This window comes from Zophobas morio, unplaced genomic scaffold (assembly GCF_036711695.1).
Source record: "Zophobas morio isolate AGI-343-1 ecotype UQ-CSIRO unplaced genomic scaffold, CSIRO_AGI_Zmor_V1 ptg000012l, whole genome shotgun sequence".
In the NCBI taxonomy this organism is placed as follows: domain Eukaryota; kingdom Metazoa; phylum Arthropoda; class Insecta; order Coleoptera; family Tenebrionidae; genus Zophobas; species Zophobas morio.
The window spans coordinates 28,263,429-28,285,823 of record NW_026972117.1 but is presented as its reverse complement, the minus strand read 5'-3'; the positions used below and the strand labels follow the sequence as shown (position 1 = coordinate 28,285,823).

The 22,395-nt window shown below is 31.9% G+C and overlaps 1 protein-coding gene across 1 annotated transcript in view; it reads right to left on the bottom strand.

Annotated features, from left to right (window-relative positions):
* The window catches only part of Cnga (Cyclic nucleotide-gated ion channel subunit A), a 144,032-nt gene extending 126,286 nt beyond the window's left edge, over positions 1-17,746 (bottom strand). The window contains exon 1 of the mRNA XM_064055034.1: positions 17,672-17,746. The gene's annotated coding sequence lies outside the window, so the exon portion shown is untranslated. The remainder of the gene's footprint in view (positions 1-17,671) is intronic.
* Positions 17,747-22,395: the final 4,649 nt, after the last annotated feature.

The following is a 22,395-nucleotide window of genomic DNA, read 5'->3' as shown; positions in this document are numbered from 1 at the left end:
TCACTGGAACCAAAGTGGCAATTTGTAACTAAATAGGTTGACATTGCACGGTTTCTTTGGTATGAGATTTCAAATTTCCAATTTGTTTTAAGTGAGTTCCTAATCCTTTTTGATGCTGCAGGATCAAGTGGGCGACAAAAGCTTGGAACAAATTCTCTAAAACCCCAGTAATATTATTTTAGGCTGATTTTAATCCTAAATAAGTTTGCTGTTTTAATGTGTCCGCTTAGCGGTTTATTTCATGTTTATTAAATTTTGAATAAAGAAGTGGACTGAATTTTTTATAGTCGAAATTGTCGTCAATATATTTTTAAATTTGGTAAAACATATTATTTTTTGTATAACGTTACAAGCCCGACAAGAAGAAGATTTCCAGAAATTGTCCATAAGTCATTAATCAAACTGTCTCTTCAGGTTGAGGTTACTCAAAAGAAAGTGCAGTTCCAGACTGTGGTGTCCCGATTTGAAAAATTAAATTTCGCGCCAAGGAAAAAACAAAGCTACGAAATCACATTTGAAAAATAAAAAAAATATTCCAGTAGCGCAGGTAATCACCCAGTTATAGTGCATTTGGGAAAATAGGAGAAAAAATCGCCCTTGACTTAGTAGTTCTAGGGAGTTTCATATGACAGCGTGGGTTTTATTCCTGTTTTTGGCGCGTTACTTCCAATTTTGCTATTGTGAGTGCAATTAAATAACGATTTTCTAATCTAAAACGTTGTAAAAGGTCGGCGAATTCGTCAAAAAGTGTTAATTTTATTTTATTGTTTTTAAATTCACAGTTCTTGTTAAGATTTTTAACTCTCCATGATTCTAATGCACTTTAACGGCAATAAGTAAATGTTTATATAAAACACGTGGTGGAAATTGAATTATTAAGGCTTAACTCCCATTAGTAACCATGTTTAATGTTAACTTCATAAACTTTTCACTCGAGATTTATAATAATTTATTCATGTCATTTAAACTATATGTATTTTGAGAGAAAGAACCTTGAAAATGATCATCTGTTAAATTAATATCATCGTGGATTCGAAAACGGGAGCGCTTTAATATTTTCTTAGGTTTAATAAATTCTTCGAATTCGAAGTATGTCGAGTGTGTTTTTTTTTTTATTTTGATAGTATCGAATATGTCCCTGTTGTATTTATTTCATATGTGCTTTGCTTGTATGTTTAATCAATAACTTGAATTAACACTATTTAAAGTCATGAAAATTCTTTTTGTTTCAAATTTTGAGAGAGTGCGACGTAGTTTAATGTTGCTTGCTTCCTCGCTGATAATTCTGGTATCTACCCAGATATCATTCTAAGTTCGAGAAATATAGAGTTTGAGTTTTAATTGAAACAAAAGCGCAACATTTCGTGGCGCAGTTCAGTTATATAATTGGCTCTTTCGCGAAGACATGGTACAGCTCTTGACAATTTTTGAAAACTGGAGAAATAAGTCTTTTATTTTACAACTTTTCCTTCTTCAGAACGGACATGTAACCAATTTACTCTTCATATTTTGCTTTTTGATGTAAGGGCAATTTTTCAACCTTGGGGTGCACCACAGTTCAAAGCTAAATTTTGAATGTTTTTTAATTTGGGCATATGTTGAAATTTTGCGGCATGTTTGCAGTTTACTATAATACGGATCAAGTAAGAATAAATGATTTAGTCAAGAATTTAATCTTAAAACTCGTTAAAAATCGCAAAAGCTATTGTTGTTGATTTTTAAATTCCTTTTGTTATGAAAGTGTAGTTAATTAAATTTTTAGAATTATGGATTTTAGAATGTTGAATTTGAAATGTCTCTGAAAGTAAACCAAAAAGAGTAAGAACCTGTTTAGAGAAGCATTTTCTATACAATTTTGTCTTGTAACTATTTAATTAGAAATTATTCTGTAGGTAAGTAAACAAAATTTCCCTTGGGTGTGAAATTTTTTTAAACAACAACCTCTCTAACAGTGCAAATTTACGATTAATTTAAAGTCATTCATAAATCATTGACAGTATACTACATTATATATTACTATCAATAATTAAAATATACACTAGGTATTTACTCAGTGTAATGGATTATGGGTCGTCTAAATAATTCACCCTTCTCTGAATAACTAATTTTTTTTTGAACAAAGTACTAAAAGGCAGAAACCCGTAAATTATAACAACAAACTATTTAATAGTTATAAATAAAAATACCTCAAGGGGTGAAGAAGTTTTGCTGAAATAACTTTTTTGATAGGTAAGTAATTATACTTAACAGTTAACTGAAATTAGCCATAGTACTGAAGAAGATATTTGAATTTTGAAAACTTTTGAGCGTTATTGTTTAATATAAAGATTTTTATACGATTTTTTTTAAGAACTTTGTGGTGACCGAACTTAAATCAAAATTCTTCTAGCTGAAATTAATTAACAGCGGCGCGAAATCACATTTGAATAATTTGAATTTGAAAAAGAAAAAAAGAATTCAAATCATAAATCGTTAAACATAGGCAACCAGGTGCACGTTAACGCTTGCTGGATAATCGGACAATTATTAGCGCTAGGAGATTTTAGTTAAGAGGGTTGGTAAAGACAGAAAACTGCATGGCGAAGCGTCAGTCTGAATGTGTTTGTTTGAGTGTAAACACGTGATAAGAGCTAGTTTAAATTAGTTGGTTTTGGTAGTTAATAAAATGGGAGGTGAAATGGGAGGAAGCCTTTGTTTAACGACAATCAATCGTAACCGACGTCACTCTGTAGTTCCCAACCCGCGCGGTTAACCCTTGCGGCCTTTTAATCGAAAAATTACGGACTTCCGTTCAACGCGAAACACGTGCTGTAAATTTGTTTTATTGTTTGAAAATTCACCAATCAAGTTAGTTTTTCTTAATCGTCAGCTCGTGCCAAAACAATTTAACAACCAGGATTATTTAAATAAACCACTTGCTATAAGATTTCATGAAATTCACTTAGTCAGGAAAACACCTTGTTGTTTAATTACGAATAGGTTTCTGGATGCATATCCGTAAGTGTTACATTATAACACTTCTTAATTCTCCACACAAGATTGCTAATAGTTCATTTACGGCAGTTAAACAAATTCATTATACTGCGAACTGGCGGGGGGGGGGGGTTAAAATGATTTCTTCCCTTAGGCGGTTATCATCGTTATTATCATCGTTATCATGATCACATCAACGAGGCATGCCCTCACAACGCTACAGATTGATTAATTCATCGAGGTTCGTCCTCGCAAAGCTAGAGATTAATAACATCAACGAGGCTTATTCCTCCTACCGTTAAAATATACATCATCGAGGCAATTCCTCGCAACGTTTTAAAATTTACATCATCGAGGCAATTCCTCGCAACGTTTCAAAATTTACATCACCGAGACGCTTTTTCCTCGCAACGATTTAAAATTTACATCACCGAGACGCTTTTTCCCTCGGAGCGATGACTGGATATTTTTGTGTTTATTTATTATGTTTTATTGGGGTAACCAGTTCGCGGTATTTTCAACTCTCAAAGTAAATTGTTTTTTTGAAGTAACCAATCACTTAGATCATAATATAATTTGACATAATGTAAACTTTTTGTTTGAATCGTTGATAAAGTGTGGCAAATATTAATCTCATGTAAAGACCATGATATATTTTGACATAATGTAAACTCTTTGTTTGAATTGTTGATAAAGTGTGGCAAATATTAATCTCATGCAAATTTTGTTAACTCTGCAAATTTTCACCTCATACAATATTTCTTTAATCTCACAATTTTAACCTCAGTAATTTTCCTTTGTTGTATAATTTTAATTGAACGTAAATTTCATGTTCTACAGCTTTAACCTCACATAATATTTTTATTTGCACAAGTTTATTTCACACCAGATCTTTTGTTTTTATAAATCTTTGCGAAGTTTTGTTTTGTAAATATTTTGTTGATGAATGTTTCCATCGTATAAATTATCTGATGACAAATTGTAATTTCATATAAGAATTATTTGTTGTTTAAAATTTCGCAAGATTGTATGGCGAATTTAAATATTGATTATTGCTCTTTGAAACTTTAACATTTGGTCAGTTGTTGTTAATATCAGAGTTATTAGAGATTGAGCATTTAAAAATGGAATTGAGGTTAAATAACACAGAAAACGTGGCAGAAGCGAAGTGCGGTTCCTAGTCGAGCGGGCGAGATTTATTGTGTCACCTGTACCAGTCCACAGGTTTGGATAGATTCAGGGGCGGCGGCCGATGTTGTAACGTTCTAGGCTTCGTGCTAGCGTAGATCCACCTACGGGTCTGGCAACCGTAATGGCCTAGTTTCGCACAGCATGATCGTAATGGAGGTGTGAGTGCGGGTAGGCTTTGCGATAGATAGAATTACCGTCGTGGGGGGAGAACAGGTCCAGACCGGTAGCCCCAAACTCCGCTTATGCTAGAACACTCCAGGGGTACTTTTGTTGTGCTCCTGTTAACTGCCGTAACTTTAAAATCTGCCGCCACACGCCCGTAATAATTTGTGTATTTGCATCCAGTTACTTTAATTCAGAATTTGCTTTGTTTTTATTAAAATTGTGATATTCAAATATTTACATTGATTCCAAACAGATGTATAGGATTTTGCGTTTGTTCGTTTTTCATATGTGTAAGTCTGTCAATTCGCGAGTGTCTGCTCTTTCATATTTTAAGGTGTTTGAAATGTAATATGTCTGTGAATATAGCCCTAGGGAGTTTTTGGAGATGAAGACTGATGGCGACCAGTCTCTGCTGGACCGCCAGAAGGGATGGCCGAGTCACTCTCGCTCTTCGCTTCTTTTCCTTCTAGGGAGAAGATAGTATCCCCTCCCAAATTTTTGTCTATTATTTCTTGCGCTCTCGACTCACACGCAGTGTATGCACTTGTATGAAAGAACGTCTTCCCACCACTTTTCAAAAAAAAAAACACACACACAACGTAGGTTCCCATTTGTTAGACGATCACAGTCAAGGCCAAATTTTGAATTTTTGAATTTTTCGCGGGCCTTTCAAACTTTGTCAAGGTCAATTTAAAGGCGGGAAGTTTGGGTTATCACAAGGTTATATATTTTTTAAATTATTTGATAATAAAATGTGATTTTTGTTCTTTTCGTTAGTACTTGCAGCGTTTAGGGACCTAATCTTTAATTTTTACTGTTTACAAGCTAAAAAAATATTGCAGTAGGGGCCATCCGATCCATGATCCTTAGAGTACGAAATAGTAGGTCTCGCGTTTCCGTCTGCCTGTCTATCTACCCCCTGTCGTCTGTCCGCTATTTATGTCAATTGACATAAACGCCGAACCACAAATTTGAAAACAATCACTGCCAAGTTTTGTATGGGTGATATCGTGTAAATGGTAAAACGCTCACCAAAAATTGTGAGATTATCCCTACCAGGGATGATATGACGTCATCTCCAACTTTTACAATAGTACAAATGTTATTTAAATTTTATAAAATAACATACTCCTCCACATATAGTTTATGAATCCGTGTTGAATTTTTACTCTTTTTACATTTACGTAAAAAAATCAAAATTGTATAACAACATTTTACAATTTAACTTTAAAATTGCAAAACCGAATGTACTTTGAAATCTTGCAGATGTTTTAAAATTGTCGTAAGCATAGTAAATGTGTAATCAATATATATCTGTTTATCCCCTCCAAAAAATTGCTGACGTCATCTCAAAATTTTTCCGAATAAATTTTATCTAAAATATGCAAAATATAATGAATCTGTACTTATGATTTGTCATTACATTCATATTTTTCAGAATTGTTTATACAGAGTGACTCAAAAAAACAATGAAAAAGTCAATTTATTTTACTATTTTCCCGAAAATTTGGGCATACAATACCGTTATTATTAGTTATTATACTCCACCTATCCAAATTGATATACGTGTCGTTGCAAAAATATTGATGACTTCATCAGAAATTTTTGTAAAAGGAAAACTTATTTGAAACATACGGATAGCATACTTCTTTATATTTACTTTAACATTATATACACATCTTTATTATAACTTACAGGGGTTCCCATGAAAAAATGAAATACGCAAAATCAAATTTTGTAATTTGTCTAAAAAACTGCATATGTTTTATTGTACTTCAGGGATGTGGAAAATTCTGTCGAAATAACCTTCGACCATTTTTTTTTTAATTATTACTAGTATTACACTGAACGTGTCGGAAGTGACATGTGTATTCTTGCTGAAATGTTGACCGGAACATTTTCCAATGTGAAAACTCATTAGAAACACGGCAGAGCCTTGCGCTTTATATATATTTGACGTAATATAAACAACTTAACAAAGTGTGCTCGTAACATAATGCGTTCGACTCAAAGACAGTGGCTTCACATTAGCATTATTTGTGATGACGATGTTGTGAACAGCGTTACAAGTAATACTAACTATAATAACTTAAACACGGATAATAGATCATTGCTATAAAATTAGCCAGTATTGGGACTCTAAATTGTGTATAATTTGCTGAATTTGGAGTTCGCTTTTTATACTTTGAATTTTGTTCCGTTGTTGATAAAGTGTTGATTGCTTACTTGTAATTACTGTAATTCAGCTCCAATATTTAAAACAGCTACCACAGAAAAAATAGACCAACTAGTTCTTCAAAAATAAGTACATGTGATGTAAATATTCAGGAACGTACCTCTTGTAAGCAAACAATTCCCATTCCCCGAATAGACTATAACAATCATAATAATGTTAGTGACTTTCCACAAGAACTAACTTGATTAAGGTTGTTAAAAGCCTAAATTAGATCAATAGTAGATGACTGTCGATTCCGCGTACAATTAATTATTTATAATTAGCTGAATTAATGAGGCATCATTTTATGAAAAGGAACCAGCTTTACTTGACTATACTTCTGCTTGTGCACGCACGTAACAGGTGTCTTACAAATCCTACGAGTCCAATATTTGTGTAAATTATTCACCAAGTGGGACTTCCGAAAATTTATTTTCGAATAGAAAAATTAAGTGAATCCTATAACTCATCTCGCAAAATACTAGAGTCATCAAATTTATCTTTTACGAGGCAACATGGGTGTCATCTTTCATTCCAGAAATTTCGCTTCATTCGAACAAAGTACGAACTGGGGTATAAAATTAATCTGTCAGACAATGACGATGAATCACGCAATTCACAGAAATCATGAGCATTTTGCTTTAATTAAATGGAAATAAAACTCGATTTTTATGAAGAACAGTAGATCGTAAAAGTATGGATCAATGTTGAATCACAACGTGCTGTGTACTTATAAAAATATTATACTTACGTTCCAAAGATCAAAGGGAAACATTAATTGTCTCGAGAGTAAATTAAAACTTTCACGGGAGATGATAAAGTTGAGTGTTGTGATATTGCTCAGGCTACATCAACAAGAACGTAAACTTTCTTAGATTTCTGGTGAAATATATTTTTGTAATCTGTTCTTTTAGGACGGTGGAATACTTCGCTGAAATAAATGAGTTAGGAACTTAGTATGCAATAACTGGGGCAAGGTTTGCTAGCATAAAAAACTTACGAAAGTTTTTGGGGCAAACATTACGCATATTTGCAACATCTAACTAAATAACGGATATCCTAGGTCGTAGGTCGAGCTTATATGTGACCTAATTTGTTTCCTGTAACATTCGCATTCCTAATAAATAACTGAAACAGAGGAATGTGTTCCACAATGTTTTATGGAATGTTGGTTTGTTTTTTTTTTTAGTTTTTAACAGTGATTACTGAACGCACAGTATTTATAGAATGAGAAAAATGAGAGTTGAAGTAAACGTGCTGCATACCTTTCGTTAGCTCTGAGATAGTTTGTACTGTTTAACTGATCATAAATACAGGATATTTGTCAGATTTTCGTCGATCTTCAACGTTTTTATAATATTTTAACTTTATTATTTTTACTAACTATGACATTTTGTTAATTGTCCAAATTTATTTGATTAGAATACAGTAACAATATATGTTGGAGTCTCAAATAATGCAATGCTCATACTCAGGCAGTCGTTTCGTGATTTGTTCTTCACACTTTAGTGACAACTATACTTACAACCATATAAGCTTTTGCAGTGTGTTGAAAATATTGCATTTAGTCATATTTTATTTTTAAAATATTGTCGTTAGTAATGATCGAAAGTAATTCTGAAAGGTCCCGAAACGTTATGCTTAAAGAAACCAGGACGAATAAATTTCTTAAACTGAGGAAATAAGATTAAAAGAGACAATGTAGAAACCGAAGATCGCATAAGTTGGGAGATATTAAATACAGTATCATTAAGGTTGTGTTAAAATTTAGAATATTTTTTTTTATTCTGTCTACTTCTTTTGCACTTCATGCACATACTACTGCCAAGCTGCCACAAATGCTCTTAAAATAATAAATAATAATTAATCGGAGTTGAAGTTCGTTTTGTGTAATTGGTAATTGCTTTTTAATGATTTTTGTAGCAGCAGTAATGTCAGCAGTAATTAGGGGTAGACGTAGAGCATTTAAAGCAAATCTATGGACATTTTCCCAATGGTTAATTTCAAACATTTCACGCTCTAATTATTTTTGCACATACCGCTGCACTTAATGCAAGGTGTCATAGATGGAATAGCACCTTCACAATTCGAGCAAGTATACTAACAACAGATGAATGGAAACACACATATTCAATAAATATATTGGTTACTTAGAATATGAGATTCCAACGATGATAGCTGCACAACTTACGTTATCAAGATGTACAAAAACTAGTAGAAGAGATGAGTGATTCCACGTTTAAACTAATGTTTAAAATTTAAATCGTTCAAACAAGTAAAACAGCGTAAAAACAAAATATCTACCCAATAAGTGCAATTTCCAATTTAGAGAAAATTAAAAATAACTTTTGGAAAGATCGTCGATAAAACTACAGTAACTAACATAATGTGGTTTATTTCAGGTTATATAAAAGTGTATGAATAAAAGTGGAAACTTATCATTATTTGTACAATTTTGTTTTACTCTCATGTTCTTCAATAAAGTTTTCTAAGTTTTTCAAGATTGTTGTAAAAAACAACTGAAAGGATGTGTTTTTTATTTATACCAACTATTTTTAAGGAAATATTATCCAAAATGTGTTATTTAATTATTTATAATGTTATAAAGACGATGATATTTTATTGATCTTTTTTCCGGTCAATAACCGATCTAATGTTATAGCTTTCATATTAGTTTTCGTATAATTTTTATGATTTATATTTTTTGACGTAAGATTTACTTTAATGGCCAGCAAGAGTATTCCATTTAAAGTTATATATTCCAAACAAGAGAATAACTTTGCCATTTACTAAACTGAACATTTGGTAGGATCAGAAAATCATTGTTTAACTCGGTAAATCATTTAGAGGATTTCAAATTACCTTCCTCTCTAGAGAGTTTATGTCGTGTAACTAAAACTACTATTATACAAAGTGACAGGAACTGGGATAACATTTAGTTTGTAATACCCACTGCATTCAATGATCGACTTCATTATCTATGGCTTTTAAAGCATAAAAAATGTAAAACAACTCTAAAAATTATTAAAATACAAATTTAATTTTATTGTTGTATAAGTATTTAAGTTTGGTTAATTAAATACGATAAAAACTTAAAGGAACATATTATTTTGTTTGTTTATTTTACAATTACATAAATTGAAATTTATCGTTCTACTCAAAAAATAAAAAACTTAATTTAGTGCATGTGTAACAATTATTTTCATAGTCTCTGCATAAGCAACAATATACAGAATGTTCCATACAAAACTCTGCAACCTAATATCTTGAGAATTGAGAGAGATATTAAAATTCTTTAAAAGCTATTGTCTTTAGCTTAATATATAGCACGGTCCCAATTCATAGTTTTTGAGATTTCGACGTAGAAGTATATTTTTTAACGGATCATTAAATTACGTTTACAGTGATATAAAACACTTTGTTGTGTTGGTGTTTATTTCATTTTCATTCACAAAAAAATGTCATAAATATAAAACATCTTGTAATTCCTCTTACTTCTCAAAGTGGCTACGGAAATGTAAACCGTAGAGAAAATAAACCGACACCATAAGTAAGCATATCCATTGAATATAATTCTATGTTTCGTAAATTTTACGGTATGTAAATGTTCACATACGTTTGTTTCTGTTTACTAATTTCTTCTTATAATGTATAGCTCTCGAAATATGTCAGTAATCTTTATAAAGTGGTAATACTAGTAATGGACTTATTTTCTCTACGATTTAAATATAAAAAAAATAAGTTGAGTGAAATAAAGTACTAAGTACCAGTTTAATTTACAAATTTGTTTCAAAAGCAGTCATTTAAGTAAGTATATTTTCTTTTATGTATCGCCATCACAATAAATCTAAGGACGTTAAATATGGGCTGCGAGTTGGCCAACGCATAATTAATTTTTTGCCTTCCCGGGAATAAAATTTGTATTTTAGACCCTTTAAATCGGGACTAAAGTGGGTCTTTTTCACCCTAGGAGTAAAAAATATTTCTATGACAACTAAAATACATTTTAACTAAAAATGGTAATATAAACACGTGGAAAAATCCAAAATGGCTCGTCTTATTTACACCTATTGCCGACAAGGCTTACTATAGCGATTGAATATAGGTAATTTCCAATATTTTCTTCCAATTTAAAATTTAGTATCTCTATAGTCCTGAGAGGGCAAAAAATAATATATATACCACAAGACTAAAGGGCGATGTACTTCCTCAACTTCACTATTTGCACGTTGTATTGGTATATAATATACTATTACACGTTTAATAAGATGTTCCATACCCAGGATTTTATAAAAAAAAAGAACACTCGAAAAATCCGGCCATGATTATTAGTTAGAAACTTTTGCGTGTGATTTGTGTAGGTGGCAATGATATTAAGTAAGTGACATTTAACATCTACGTGAAATTCCATTTCAAATTAATAGCGGAAAGTTTTTTAATTTGTGATGGTATAAGAACCAAGTTTAACCGTAAACCCCCGGAAATACACTATATAAGCAGTCAGAAAACTGCTGCCAATAAACTCAGCAATTTTTAAAAAAGATTTTAATACATTCAATTTGGGTGTAGAAAATCGTGAACTTCAATATCATTCCACTAATACAAAGTGTAAAACACCCTTATCTTATTTTTTAATTTTAGCATTTTTATCATTGCGGACATGGTGACGCTGTATGCAACGTGATAATTCATTTATACTTCAAATGTCAAAGTAACAACAAGGCATAGAGTGCATCAATATTTTTTTCAAAATGACATAAAAATGATGTCCAACATTCTATGGCCCCCATTGTAGTGTACAAAATATATATAACATAGATTGTCCTTATTGTTCATTATGAGCAACTGAATAAAAATAAAAAATTCTTGACAATCTAGTCATTAACTCATTATATAGCTGGTTACGAACATGTAAGTATTTCTGAAGCGCCTTTCTGAAGTATACTAATGTTTGAAATTCAGAACATCTGCATCCTTTCTAAAGATTTTTTGATTGTAATACTAAAATTATTAAATGTCCAACATCTTGTCATTCATCCTTTAATGCAACTTCTTGGTTATTCTATTAAAGGTTTACACCCGGATATACAAGGTGTAAAACTTTTACCTCCATTGTTAGGATGAGTACCTTATTATTATCCTTTTTTTTTTTAATTACATAGCAATGGAAAAATTTAACTCATTTAATCATTGCATCTGTACTCCTGGACAGTAAAAATTAATTGCTTTAAATTGTCAAAATGCCTAAATTTACCTCCTACGAATACGCTGATATGCATCTCATCTATAGTAAACCAGAAGGAATTTACCGTTAAAAAGCCTTTATGGTCAACAATTTCCAAACCGCAAGAACACCTAACAGAAAAACTTTTAAGCGACTAGATAGACTCAGAGAGACTGGAGCAATTTGCCCTAATAAAATCAATTCTAGGAAGGTTTGTCATAGACGAACGCCAAGAAATGAAGAAGCGGTATTAAATCATGTGGAAAACAACCCAAGTACCAGTATTAGTTTGACAGATCTTAAAAGTACAACTACTTTATCCATATCATGTTCAAAAGGTGCAGTTTTTTAAAATATGAGATAATGTTTCTGCCAAATGGATATTATAAGAATAGACATGCCGTTTGTATCAAATGAAATTCCAAGGCCTACTCTGAGTGATTTTTAATCGAACACCCGGTATAAATATATTATCTTAACAGTAAGTTATCAAGTATAATACAAGAAGGATACTAGACTTCTTAGCATCCTTAAAACAGTGTTAAAAATACCCATGTTGTTAATTTATCACAGAGGTGTAATGAATTACCCTGATAATGAAATATGTTAATCTCCGCTTTAACCATGCAGTTACAAAACGTTTTTTCATGGCATATCAGACTGGACAGTGCACAACAACCCCACTGGCGACAATAAAATCCTTTTTTAAACTGCCCCGTCCAGAGCTATACAGTGGGAATTATTTCAAGAGATAAAGTGCGTCACGGCTGGATAATCAAAAAAGGGATGGGGGAGAGTAAAAAAAGTAAAACAACATGGAAGATGAAAATCCCCGGCTGTGACTGAACGCTTCATCGATACATCAAACATATACACGTGATTTTCATCACAATAAATTAATAAAAATACTTTACGTATTCAAGATATTTCCTACATCCAAATAGTTGGAGGCGAGAATAATCATCAACAAAATATATTTTAACCAAGGTATGCCAGGCATTGCGATTAGTACGGAAGATGTTTAGTTGCATTGTGAATGTTCAGGTCCATAATAATTGTAAATTTGGAACAAGCGATAATTTTATACCTATATAGCCATATTTAAAAAAATTGACCGTGCTTTTCCGTTAGCATTATTTCCATATTTTTTGTCATATAATTCGCTTTTAAAATTATGCAGTAGTCACCCTGTATAATGAAATAAAATTGAATACAATTGTGTTCTTTGATTTATTAGAAAACATGGCACTAACATTACAAAACAAATTAATTCGAAGATCAGTTTCAGCGAGTCTATCCCTAATGTTAACGCAACGTGAACAACTTTATTAAAGTCATATTTCGGTCCATAACATTCTCTCAAGATTTTCTAAATTAAAAATAATTAAATAATTTCATAATCTTTTTGCTGAAAAAATTGATATCTAAAAAACTGGTCCAACTAAGGGGGAAATATCCTCTCAGCAATAATAACATCCAATGTTTATGTTTATACTATTATTAATTAAACCATGATCGAAGAAAATGTTCTGAATATTATTATTATTATGCTTATGTTATCATTATTAAGTAAAGTCGTGCGTATTCTCACATTTTCGAGAAAATGAGGTAGTTCTTAATTTGATAATAAGAATAAAAAACGGCCAAGTGTGGCATCGAACATGCGACCGTAGGTCGACGTTCTCCTTAATACCCAACCACTTTGGAAAAAAACTCAAATATAGGAGTATATTGTTGTATAACATTTACATCATTTTAAAGTAAAATTCTTTGAAATGACGTCATCAAATTGTTGTTGACGATGATTGTCCAAATTAAAGTTTCGTTTTACCATCTACATGATATTCCTAATATGCATAAAAAATTTTAGAATCTTTCCAGTAGTTTCGGAGATTACGTGTCTGATCAAAATTGATACAGACGACAGACAGACGGAAACGGGAGATTACTTTTTTCGTACACTAGGGGTCATGAAACGTCAAGAAAATATTAAAGTAGCAATTCGTCCGATGTTTATTTGCTGAATGCGTGTAGTTGTATACTATGATAAAAATATATCAAAATGTTTCAGAGAAGTAAGTTTCATGAGAGTTAGTTACCCTAACTTAGCACAGTATATTTGCTAGGTCAAAAATATACACCCCTGGCGTTGGTATGTACTTGCAAAGAGATTTCCTTTACAAGTTACATCGGTATTTGCGTTAACACAAACATTGTGGAAGTTAGATATTGTATGCGTGCCGCAGCTTAATTTTGATACAAATATTACCAAGTAAGTCCCTACCTTCTCAACATGAGAAAGACTGTTTTACCTCGTTCTTGTTGACAAATAACTTTATAATGTTTTTGAAAACCTGATTATTACGACCAGTTTTCACGAGTTATTAGTAAGGTTTCATTAGGGATAACATCCGTAATCTGACTTCTACTTCGTTAAGCTCGAAGTCTGATATTGTTATATCATTAAGGAAAACTGAAATAAATCAACACATGTTACGAATGAAATTAATTTATGATTGTTTTACTTTTAGTTTATACAATATATTCACGTTACATCAGGCATTAATTGTCTGATACAATTTGTGCTATCAATTTTAACAAATAAATGTAAATTTCTAAAACATAAACAACACTGCCCTTTACGGACGATTACAAATTTTCTAGAGGGAACTAATAAACAGTTTAGATAATTTTCAGTAATTTGTATATCAGTATTACTCTTTTAACAATAGTTTAAAGAAATCTCTTGTATAATTTTTCAGAATTGTAAGATTTAATAATCACAACCCATTTTTCTCAGAGAAAATCGTATACTTAGTATCTGAAAAAGTTAACGTGGATAATTAGACCATACGTAAAGTTGTCCACATGAAGTAAGATACACATATATCTAAAAATATATTTTCATATCATCACTTTTTTAAATGACGGGAACAAACATTCTTTAATAAATAATCATTCTATAACTTGTAGATTTTAAGGTTCATTTAAAATTTCAAAGTAAATGTGCCAAGTTCGGAGACTACCTATCAAACATATTTTAAAAACAGACGGAAATGACAAATCAGCATTTTCGTATTTTTAAGCTGTGAGCGTAAGCGAAGGACGTATTATAATCGAGGTTATCGGGCAACTTGCTACTTTCATGTTTTCTCGACATTTCATGACGAAAAAAGTGGTCTCCGGTTTCCATCTGTCTGTCTCATCTAGGAATATCATGTAGATAGTAAAACACTAACCAAAATTTAGCTAGTCATCTCCACCATCTCAAAAGATTCTATATTAAAATGATTTAAATGTTGTACAATAAATACACTGGTGGTGTATGAATCCGCTTTGAGTTTTTTTACCAACAGAAGCCGCAGCCCAATTGCACGGACTGGGGTCACTTCTGCTTTTTATCTTAAACTGTGACTTTTATTATCTGTGTTTTCCATTGATTTAATACTTTTTTTTTTTATTGATCGAATGTCAAGAACGGTACTTCTCAGTGTTTTATTATTAGTATTATGTTATCAAAACATGTTTATAGGATATTACTTAGCTTCTTAGATTGTTGCTCGTATTACTTAAGACCTGATGATAAGAAAGACTACAGAATACTGGATTTCTTGTGACGGTAGGGCCCTAAGAATTTTTCAGTGTAACTGGAGCTCTAGTTTTTTAGCTTTATTTTATTTTACATTAGCAAACTATGAATAACAATCTGTGATATAATTTTGCTTCAGAAAAATGTTCCCCACATGATAAATGTCAAGCAATTAGTTTTTGTTTTTGTATTTGTATAGCAAAGTTGCGTCAAAAAAAGAAATAACATCTGGATTATTTTGTTAATACTTAGTACAGGCACTCGAACTTCTGGTTTACGATCTAGCAAGAGAGCTGTCGAACGGAAAGTTTGAAATAAAGATGGTGATTTATAGCACAGTAATTCTGTTGATAACGAAACGGTTGCCAAACTGTCAAATATAAATGCTCATCAGTTAATATTGAGCAATAACAATAAAAGGAGTTACTCATTTAATTGGTTTAGATTAATTGAAATTTTGGCCAAAATACCACATGATTAAAAAAGAGTCGTTTAGTACGATATGAAATTAATTTTTAAAATAATGATGCTGCTATTGTAGTTATTTCATGTTTTATTTAACTTTTAATTGACCGTAAATGTTAAACTAAAAAGTAAAGTGTCAGTGTTATCAAGTAAGAAATGGTAATACAGTGTGGCTCTAGAGAAAAACTGTAAAAAAAAAACTGTTTTGTCATTATCATACTTATATTGGTAACAACACAATATATCAGCAAGAACAAAAATTTTGAAAAATAAAATGCAAACGACTGAAATCTTCCAATAGAAATTCAAAGCTTTCATGACCAGAGTTAATAACAGAAAGCTGTTTTTCGCCTACCTTCATCAGGGACAAAACTTCGGGAGAAAAGAAAACTATGTTGGAAGTGAGGGTAAATCTCTTCTAGCATGAATTTTCACACAGGGTGGGGAAATTGGTCAAAGGAAGGTGGGTTTGAATCTTGGTGTTTAGGACGAGTGGTTTCCATACACAATAACGGGGAAAACCATTGTTTGTGTAAAAATTATTGGGATATTAATAAATTTTCCTAATGAAGTAATGTCGAATGGTTGTCGAACGAGATTTGATGACCTGTCTCATATATTGCTCGAGTTAATAATAAGACCGAACCGGATAGAATGCAATGTTGGTATTCGAACAACGTGTTTCACTTACATGCACCACGTGAACAAGGAATACGACCCCTTCATGAATTCGGACGGGTCTATGGTTACTCACAACTAGGACTCTTTTGTTTAGCAACTTTGGTAGGGGATAAAGATCAGAGGATGTGAGAATACGATAAATACCTTTAGAAGATTATTCTGGAAGTTTGTCAGTCGAAGAAGGTAGAAAAGAAGCTACTGTACAGGGTGGTTTGAAAATGATTTTAATGTTCTGGCAAGTTTTCAAGTCTGGATTGCCTGGAGCAAAATTCACCCAGACGAAATCATTAGTGCTGGTGAATCTCCTATTCGATTCCTTCTGAAACAATCCGTACCTATACAATATTCGCTTCGAACCAGACAAAGGAAATTCCATTGTTACTTCTAATTCTGTGTCAGGATAATAAACCTGACATTTTGATTAATTTAATATAAAAATAGGATATCTCACGCTCATTCTATAAAACTCTTCGCATTTTCTTTTCAGAGATTTACTTCGAACCTCCAGTATAATTGCCATGTCATAAATGTCATGTTTGTTAATAGATACTTCCAGTAACTTTTACCTATATATATCAATATTATAGATTTAATATAGCAATCATAAGTCTACTGGATTTCTTTATACAGGGTTTTTATAAATGGTTCTAAGTAGTCGGCTATGGATTTCAAAAATCTCGCTTCGCTGAAATTATGACAGTTCTAACTTGTCATTAATGTCATTTGTAACCTCTCCTTTATAGTCAGTAGTACGGCACGATATGTCAAAAAAAGTGAGGTTACAACGAAGTAACGTGATGTAAACTTAGAAGCACAAACAACTGAACGAAACACGGAAATTCAAACGACAGGTGTGAGAAATGATAATATATCTATGCACATTTGGTGGTTCTATCTATGTTCCTGAAAAAAAAAAACGATCAACTCGTAACTAGAGGGGTTTACGTTTTGATCGCTCGTTATAAATTTCCTAATTTAATAATGAAGTTTTATCAGTAGTTCACCTTATACTGAGTAATTTTATTATTTGACGATGTTGGAAATATTAATATTATCCTTGATCAAACACTGTGTGGTGTGACAAGTGGTTGATTAAATATTTGCAAAGTACTATTGACTTAACAACTGCAGAAAACACATTGGGTTAAGTTACTTTGCACTAACTTACATGGTGTGCTGAATCCACATAATGTGATCATGTAAAAAAGTATGTCACTGTAAGTTTCACACCACGAGTCTGAAGTGATGTCTTAACTGAATTAACCCGCGTACCCGGAAAAGCACACATCCGGTGACTGGTAGGTAGATATCCCGCTAAGCACTGGGAATAACGTGCTAACTCTCCCTACTTTTAATTAGCTTTCAGTTATTACACACCAATAGAGCTGAGTGCGCAACAAGTTCGGTATTGTGGATATTTGATAGTGGCAATTTTTACATTTAGATTAGCCACGCGGGTGACCATTTTATTAAAACTACGATGTAACTCATTACAAAACTGACCCACGAATAAGCCGGGTTTGCGCTACATTTCACGGATGTACAGACTCTTAATCATGGCGTAGCGTGTTATGCATTTAAACGCTGTATGCATTTTGCTGCCTTAAGTTAAATTAGTTGGATAACCCTCAACAAAGTGTTATGTATATGCAAAGTAATCGTAAAGTAACAGCATTTGCATATTTTTTCAAAAAAAATTCAATGGAAGGAAAATTTCACTTACTTATCCTGTGATTAGTAAAGAAAAACCCGTAGATATAGGATCAAATTTTGTTGATCGTAAGTATTGTTTAATAAATAATTACAATTTTAAATTAATACAAAACTGTTTGAAAGTGAAGAACATTCTGCGCAATTTCTCACTTTCCTTCTTTCATTTCAACCACATTTCAACAACTAAAAAGTCAAATATCAGATGTATATGGTAGGAATATTGTGTAGATGGTAAAACGTTATTTAATTATTCTCACCAACAATTTAATGAAACTAGTTCCAAATTTTGCATGTCAATGTTATTTAAATTTCATAACATAACATAACATGTTCCTGTACTTGTGGCTTATGAATCTGCCCTGAGTTTTTATCCTAGACATCCAAATTTTCACAAAAAAAGCAAACTTGTGTAACAACATTTTATATTAATGTAAGAAGCACTTTCAAAACACGACTTTCTGATCTATTTTCCTTCCAAGTACGTCTGAGCTGCTGAGTTAAAATAGTTTAAACGAAAATTTTATCTGCATGCTTTGCCATGTCCATACATGAAAATATTGGATCGATTTTAAGTAATTTCAGTAGATTCAGGGATTGTATATCCAAATATGATTTTACGTAGGTAATTGCCTTAACTGAGACGAGGCTTCATACTTCTATTGATGATGATTTAATCTAACTGCATTTTTCCTCCTGGTCTAAAATGTCAAATTGTTATAATATTTCTTGGAGATTTTAATTATGACTTCTTCACAACAAATACCGTTTCTAAATTTTTATATCGCGAGTTATGGACTCGAATAAGGGTAACAGTGAGTTCCATTAGATCTAAGATTTTGTAGCACGAAATCTTAATGTAATAAGGTAAATTCTGGCGTAATAGATATTTGCTTCTCAGATCACAAATTACGTAGATTCACTCTTAATTCTTTTAAAAACTTCAGGTTGGAACAATTGGGTAAAAGTGCTGACAAAATAAATTGGGGAATGATGTATCACTTACTCTGCACGAGAAAGTGGAACGTTTTAATAATTATTCGTACGATTTTCACGCCGCTTTAAAAACCGTCAACATTTCTGTCAAGGTGTCAAGTAAGAAGTTTTTCTAATTTAGAGCGGTTTAATAGAAAATCTGAATTCTTTCAATGTTGTTTCTGTTCTTCTGGACTAAATCAGCAATCTAACTGGCATAAATAAAACCGTTAAGTGTTTTATACATCGCTTGACAGCTCATTTTCATTTATTGAATTGTATGATCTGGATACAATTTTATTAATAGATATTTTATAGGCTCTATCTCGAAATTGTACTAACAATAACGAAGGGTTTACTCCTAGATCTTTTCCTAAAATTAAAGTCCATATATTGTCCTGCTACTACCAAGGTAATTTCTAAATTTGTCATTAAATTAAAGCCTAACTCAACAGACATAGATGGTATTTCTGAAAGGAAGTTACACTCAGCACTTCCTTAGATATTAGAACCATTGGCGCACATTATTAACTACTCCTTCGAAACTCGCTTTGTACCCAAACAGTGGAATATTTCGATCGTGAGACCTATTCCTAAGGTAAAAAGTCTATTGAATCTTAGCCGATTAGTTTAATCTGCACTACCTTAAAAATTGCTGAACGGCTTAAAGATTACTTAAATGACCATAATATTGTACTTCCACCGTGTACACGGTCAGACTTTCGCAACAATTTTAGCTCTGCCTGTCTTATGTCTTCTTTAATTGATTTTGTAATGACAAAATTACAGCTTTAACTTTACTTCATATGTCAAAAGCATTTTGTAGTTTAAATGTCGAATTACTTTTCACTAAACTTAATTATTACAGTACAACTAGTACTTCATTAAATTTTCTTCGTAATTACATTACATTTTCTTTCTGGTCTTAATCCCACTTTAATTTTCCATACAATACGTGTTTATTTACGAATGCATCGTAGGAATTTATATAGTGTAAACTTTAAGTCGTGTTAATGGTTTTTCTACTGCGAATTCCCAAATTCTTTTGATATAGGTTTAGTTTACATAATTTTTTACAGATTCTGATAGTTTTTTAAGCCCAAGGTGTAAAAGTTTTCTAGAAAAAATTTAATGCATTTGTTGAAGCTAGTCAAATATCTTCGTTAGAAGAAATACTTAATTGTCACCAAAAATTGTCATAATTGATAAGTTTTTTACAATGGGGGTATAATACTGGTGCAAAACTATCACTAACTTCCCTATTTGCCAGGCCTTGATTATAGGCCGTAACCATTTGAACTATTAAAAATCGGGTAAAACGATAAAAATCTTTGATTTACTTCTTAGGTTCTTAAAAATCAGAATTTGTAAAAAGTAATGTGCACTAAGCGTGTAAATTCACAGTAGAAAAACCTTAAAATGTACACCATGTAAATCCCTATGATGCATTCGTAAAAAAAACACATTGTATACATAACTGACTTAGTCCAAATTGCACCATGTGTGCTGACGATATTTAGTTGTGTAGTACTTTTTATCCAGATGATACAGATAATTCTATAAATTTAATAGAATTATAACAGAAATCTTAGAAACAACCTGTTCGTTGATATACCTAACACAATTTTTCCTTTTATTATATGGAAACAATCGACGCCGTAATAAATTGAAGCCTTTTATTGTCAAAAGTAGACGAATATCTTTCGGTACCCACTGGTACTACTATCCTATCCGACGAAAAACAGGGAAATTCGGTTCTGTTGATGGTACTGCAACATATCAGCATAATTTTCGTAACAAAGACCTGAATTTACTGTCGTGTCGATATAATTTGTCTACTGTTTCCATATAATGTTAAACATGGCCAGTTTGAGAAAAAGACCGGAACTACTAGATATAATCTTTCGTATTTCAAATCTGAGTATGACGCCCAGGATACGAAAGAATGGGTGTCCCGTTTCCGCCTGTCTGTCTGTCTTGTCAGTTATCGGACCAATTGTTGTGAAATTTTACTTGTGTATTATGATATTGAATATCATGTAGATAGCCAAACTTTATCTAATCATCCCCACCAACAATGTGATGATGTCACCTCAAAATTGTACATAGTAAATGGGTTTTAAATAATATAAAATAACATAGTCGCAGACCTGTAGTTTATGAATCCATGTTCAGTTTTTACCCGAAACGTCCAGATTTTTGGAAAAAAAAACAAAATTTGCAATTTAATTTTGAATCTGCAAAACCGAATGCTTTGAAATCTTCCAGATGTTTTAAAGTTATCATAAGCATTGTAAATTTTTATTCAAAATATCTTTGCTTATCCCCCCCCCCCCAAAAAAAAATTGATGACGTCAAAATCTTGACGAATAAATCTTATCTTAAATGTGCAAAGTATGATGAGTCTATACATGTGATTTATCCTGGCATTCACATTTTCTAGATTTGTAGATTTGCTTCTACAGTGTGGTTCAAAAAAATTAATGAATGACTCAGTTTATTTTATTGATTGAATCAGGAAGTGTGCAAAACCGAATGCTTTGAAATCTTGCAGACGTTTTAAAGTTCTTATAAGCATGGTAAATTTTTTAATCAGAATATATCTGTTTACTCCTCCCCACCCCTCCCAAAATTATTGAATTTATCTCAAAATTTTGCCGAATAAATCCTACCTAAAACGTGCAAAACATGATGCGTCTGTACTTGTGATTTATCAATGCATTAATATTTTTTAGATTTGCTTATACAACGTGAAAAAATTAATAAATGAGTCAATTCGCTTTATTAATTAAATCAGGAACAGCTTACTCCATTTTCCCGAAAATTTGGGAGTGCAATACTGTTATTATTAGTATTACATTACACAATCCAAGTTGAAATACTTCAGAGGCGAAAGAAGTTCTGCCGAAATAACCTTCGACCAATTTTATGTTTATATAGTTGTCAACTATGAACAGCCCTCTAGTACTTACTAACCTTATTTTTCGTTTTGATCTGACAGTCCGTCACTACTAAGTGTTATTATTCTGACTTTATAAATTAGACATGACATTTCAAATAAGATTACTATAAGAAGAAACGTCAATCAGTTACAGTTAAGCTTGAACTACATTGATTTTTTAATATTGACGGATATTTGATGTTCAAGAAGTTATAGAGGGAACTGTGTGTACTCACTGAGAATAAACACGGAAAAAACAAAATTCG